Raw genomic sequence first — 5,319 nt, 5'->3', positions numbered from 1 at the left:
CTGCTTAAGCTTGCCCACAAGTACAGGCCAGAGACAAAGCAAGAGAAGAAGCAAAGGCTACTGGCCCGTGCTGAGAAGAAAGCTGCTGGCAAAGGCGACGTCCCAACCAAGAGACCACCTGTCCTCCGAGCAGGAGTCCCTACAGTCACCACCTTGGTGGAGAACAAGAAGGCTCAGCTGGTGGTGATTGCCCATGACGTAGACCCCATTGAGCTGGTGGTTTTCCTGCCTGCCCTGTGTCGAAAGATGGGGGTGCCCTACTGCATCATCAAGGGAAAGGCCAGGCTGGGGCGCCTGGTCCACAGGAAAACATGCACCACTGTTGCTTTCACATAGGTTAACTCGGAAGACAGGGTGCTCTGGCTAAGCTGGTGGAAGCTATTAGGACCAATTATAATGACAGATATGATGAGATCCGTCGCCACTGGGGAGGCAACGTCCTGGGTCCTAAGTCTGTGGCTGGCATTGCCAAGCTGGAAAAGGCAAAGGCTAAAGAACTCGCCACTAAATTGGGTTAAATGTACACTTAAGTTTTCTGTACATAAATATTACAAAATTTAAAAAAAAAAAAAAAAGCAGGAAGACGATGCGTTCAAGGCCAATCTAGGCTACATAGTGTCTCAAAAAAAAATTTTTTTAAGGGTAGGCAAAATGGCTCAAAGGGTAAAAGAGCTGACCATGTCACCCCAGTGACATGTGTTCAAATTCTGGAACTTGTGTAAAGGCAGGAGAGAGCTGACAAACAAACATTGCTCCAATCTTCTCATGTATGTCATGGCATGCGTGTTCATACATGTACATATGCCCACACACATGCACACACAAAATAATAAATAAATAAAAATGTCACAGTCGCTGCGGTGCGCTCAGTGTTGAGGCATACCCTGGTCTAGCTACTGGAATTCAGAAGAAAGACTTCTTCAGACACTCGGGAAGGTGTGGTACCTCCCTGGGGGCAACTTACAAGCGTAAGATCTGAGAGCCAGGCAAAACAGACCCGATTTTGCCGGCTAGATTTTTGTCAACTTGACACAAGCTAGGGTCCTCTGGGAAGAGGGACCCCCCACTGAGAAAATGCCGCTATCATATTAGCCTGTAGGCAGGTTTCCAGGGCATTTTGTTGATTAGTGATTGACACAGGAGAGCCCAGCCCACTGGGTAATGTCATCTCTGGACAGATGGTCCTGAGAGATGTAAGGAAAGTGGCTGACAGAAGTTAAGAGCATGCTTGTTCTTGGGACAATTCTGGTTGCCCGTTCCAGCACCCACATGAGGACGGCTCATAACCCTCTGTAACTCCAGGCCCAGAGAGATCTAATGCCCCCTTCTGGCCCCTGAGGGAACTGCACTTCTGTGGTACAAATATATACATGCAAAAAGCCCATACATACAAAATAAAAAAAGAAAGGGAGGGATGGGAGCGACGGAGGGACAGAGGGACGGGGAACGGAGGGACGGAGGGAAGAAGAGGAAGGTAGTTGAACATGATCCTAGCGGACACTCTGTGGTTCTGCCTCAGCTCCTACCTCCAGGTTCCTGCGTGAGTTCCCGCCCAGACTTTCCTCCATGATGAACCGTAGGACAAATACAGCCGTTCTTCCCCGGTTGTTTTTGGTCATTGTTTGTACCACACTAACAGAAACCTAACTAGGACATCAAACATGAAAAGGGGCGGGGCGCACATAGCACCCATGACTTCCCTATTTAAAAAGCTACTTGACGTTTGGCAGTCGAGAGATGTGAGGTACCAGGTAAAGAGAAGGTATGTAAGAGGCTTTGACCAGGGCCTCTCCAGCACCAAAGTAGTGGGGGAGGCAAACACCACATCTATTAACTATAAAGAAGGCTCACACTGCTGCCTCCTAGACTAGCTTTCGCTGGGAAACGGTCTCCAGATGAGGGTGGGGCTCTGAGTCTGTGAATGGGGCTTCTCTGGGCGGGGACAGCCTCCCCAGCTCAACTCGCAGGCTCCTGTTACCAGCTGACCAGTTGAGGGAGCGAGAAGGCCCCCGTCTGGCTGTGGGTTCTTCCCGCACAAACTCTTTGCAGCTTTCCTCCCTCATCCCTGCAATGTTTTGGCAGCTTTAGGCCCTCGGCTTCCCCTCCCTTTCCATTTGCTTAGTGCTTCCAGCCACAGGGGAGACCCAAAACCCAGCCGAACATCCCGGAATGCAGAGCATTTGCAATAAGTCGCAGCTGCAGAGGTGCCAGCGAGGGCTAGGGGAAGGGGCGGGGTTGTCCGCACACACAGCTGCAGAACCTTCACAGGCTGAATCCAGAAAGGAGCGTGGCAATGGGGACAACCCAAGGACAATGAAGCAGCTGTCTGGGGCAGCAGGGCTCTGAACTTCCCACCAGCTCTCCACGGGGCTGTCGGCCCACTAACCTGCCATCCTCTGGCTCTTAAAGATCTACACAGGAAACACAAACTTCTGGATTACAGAGGATTGCAAATTGCAAATTGGCTTTTGGAAAATGATCCCTGGCAGGCTTCTACCCAGTAGTCCTCAGGGCTGAGCCCAGAGCTCTGCAGTGTGCTATTTTAAGCTGCACTTTTAAGAGGCAGAGGGCAATTCTCTGCTTTTCTAATGACAGAGGGGCATTCACTGGCTGTGTCTGTCTAAAAGCACACCCCTCCTTTGAAGTTCTAAAGAGAGAGAGTCTGGGTGGCAAAACATTACCCATTTTTACTAACAATTGCGAACAGAAGATTCATTCATAGCATTCACCCAAAATAGTCAAAACACCATAAAATAAGAAATGAGTACCCACCTAGAGTCTACCCACGCTAGGCATCCACTTCCCTGATTAGAAACAAACACGAGGTCTCCCAGCTTCTTTCTCGTCTGTTTTTACAGAAATATTATTTGAGTACACAAATATGCCTACGATGTGTAAGGTTTTTGTGCAAATAAAATGTTACATGTGTTGCCTTCTGAAAATACACACACACACACACATCAAAAGACAGAAGCACAAACAAAAACAAAACAGCTTTGAAAACTCCCGTCAGTCCAAATAGAATTGCCTTGTCTGTTCATCGTAGCCAGAGAATTTAACAGTTTAATGTGCTTATGTGCGTGCTTGTTTACGAGTATTGGTTATTTTTAGTCTTTCTCTATTGTAAACTGTGTTTCAGCCTGTGTGGCTGGGAAACAGGTCTCCTCCTTTCCCACTGTGGCTGTGAACTCAGAGACTAGAACATAGGTCATCAGCCTTGATCCTGTGAGCCTCTCCCGGCTGAGGCATCTTGCCAGACCTGTGCCACTGTCTTTGAACATAAATAATGTACAGGTATAATCTTGGGGGGTGGAGGTTGCTATGCAAACATTAACTTTGTTTGCTTTTGTTGTTATTTGTGGCAATATCTTGCAATACTCCCCCAAGAGGCCTGATATTTGCTATGTGGTACAAAGTGTGAAAGTGTGACAACCGGCCGGACAGTGGTGACCAATGCTTTTGTTTTGTTTTCTTTTCTTTTGGTTTTTCGAGACAGGGTTTCTCTGTATAGCCCTGGCTGTCCTGGAACTCACTCTGTAGACCAGGCTGGCCTCGAACTCAGAAATCCACATGCCTCTGCCTTCCAAGTACTGGAATTAAAGTTGTGTGCCACCACTGCCTGTTTTTTTTTTTTTAAATATTCACTATTTATTCATTTATTATATGTAAGTACACTGTAGCTGTCTTCAGACACACACCAGAAGATCTCATTACAGATGGTTGTGAGCCACCATATGGTTGCTGGGATTTGAACTCAGGACCTTTGGAAGAGCAGCAGTCAGTGCTCTTAACCGCTGAGCCATCTCTCCAGCCCCGCTGCATGTTTTTTTAAAAAGTTTTTTAACTTTTTAAAACTAGTTTTTTGTGAATTTCACATAATGTACCCCAGTTCCGCTCATTTCCCCATCCCTTCATATCCAACCCCCCCCCAATGAAAACAAAACAACAAAACAAACAAACCCATCTCTCCTTGGGAGCTGCAGTGTATCATGGTGTGTCACACAGTACACCACTTTGTCCACACAGTTCTACTTACAAATGCTCATTACAGTGAGTTGTTGTATTGGTGAGCTGAATATATTGTTCTAGTCTGAGGCATCTGGCTTTTGCCACAGTTAATTCTAGCTCCTCCTCCTCAGGACTGCTTATGGATATCCCGTTGTTGTCCTGTGTCACAGACGTCCTGCAGCTTTGGTTTGGCAGGCCCAGCCCTTTCGCATGCTCCAGTAGTTGGGATAGATACTGGGGTGAGCTAACTCAAAGTCCTGGATCGGAGCCTGCATGGTAGCTGAGTTGGTCAGCCCTCCAGCTTCTCTCGCTCTTCCCCAGTAAGGGGTGGAGCCTGCTCTCCTGCTCTCAAGCCCTCAGGGACAGTTCACCAGACCCCACGACCACCACCACCACCACCACCACCACCACCACCACCACCACCACCATCAGAGCCAGTTCTACTGTGCAGCCCAGGCAAGGTGCCAAGCCATCTCTCTGGAGTGCTGAAGGCATTGAGAGGCGGATAGCTCTGCTCAGCGCTGGGACGTCTAAATGGCCCCAGGCAGCAGCCCAGACCAGGGACTTCCACATGGCCTTTGGTGGTAACATGAGTCACATCGATATAGACCCTTGCTGCTGCAGGGCTATGGACCCAGACATGGCCCAGAGAGCAACAGCACAGGTTGGGACTTCACCTCAACCTCGGGTGGCAATGCAGGCTACTCCCATCAGGCTGTTGCTCACCGCCCTCAAGTCTCCAGTTCAGCCCCTCTTCATCGTGCACAAACTGTCTGCTTCTCTTTCTAGCTCATCTCTCCATCACATACTGGCTCATCCTAGTGGCACCTGTCCACACTGTGTCAGCAACGGCATCGTCCTTTGAAGGGTGGAATGGTTAAGTGTTTATATGACTCAAAGATTCCAAAGGAAACAAATCCTTGCAAAGTTCAATACGGTACAGAAAAACAGTAATTCAACCTAGAGTCATCCAGTCTCGTGATTGAACGGCCACCACAACCAACCCCAGTTATAATCTACAGATTATCAGATAGGCTAACACAGAGAGAAGAGAGGTTGTGTCAGCTGTGGGTCTTCACTCTGCTGCTACTGCTTCTTCCTGGGCTAGGATGCAGCTCTGGAGTCACAGAGACTCACACGGTGATTGGTTTCCTCAAAGGAGGAGGCATAGGCCCACTGGCACTTGCATTTGTTACTGGCTCTATTGACGGACAGAGCAATTCGTCATTTCCCAAGGAGCAAGCACAACTACCTCAGTGTCTCCAGCTCAGTCTCTCTTCATAGCCCATAAGCCTTCCTCTTCCATCTCTC

The 5,319-nt window shown here is 48.6% G+C and overlaps 1 pseudogene; it reads left to right on the top strand.

Annotated features, from left to right (window-relative positions):
• The first annotated feature begins 3 nt into the window (after positions 1-3).
• On the top strand, positions 4-518 carry LOC110325761 (annotated as a pseudogene).
• Positions 519-5,319: the final 4,801 nt, after the last annotated feature.

The sequence above is a fragment of the Mus pahari genome, chromosome 8 (genome assembly GCF_900095145.1).
Source record: "Mus pahari chromosome 8, PAHARI_EIJ_v1.1, whole genome shotgun sequence".
NCBI classification, from domain to species: Eukaryota; Metazoa; Chordata; class Mammalia; order Rodentia; family Muridae; genus Mus; species Mus pahari.
This window is presented reverse-complemented; position numbering and strand designations above follow the sequence as displayed.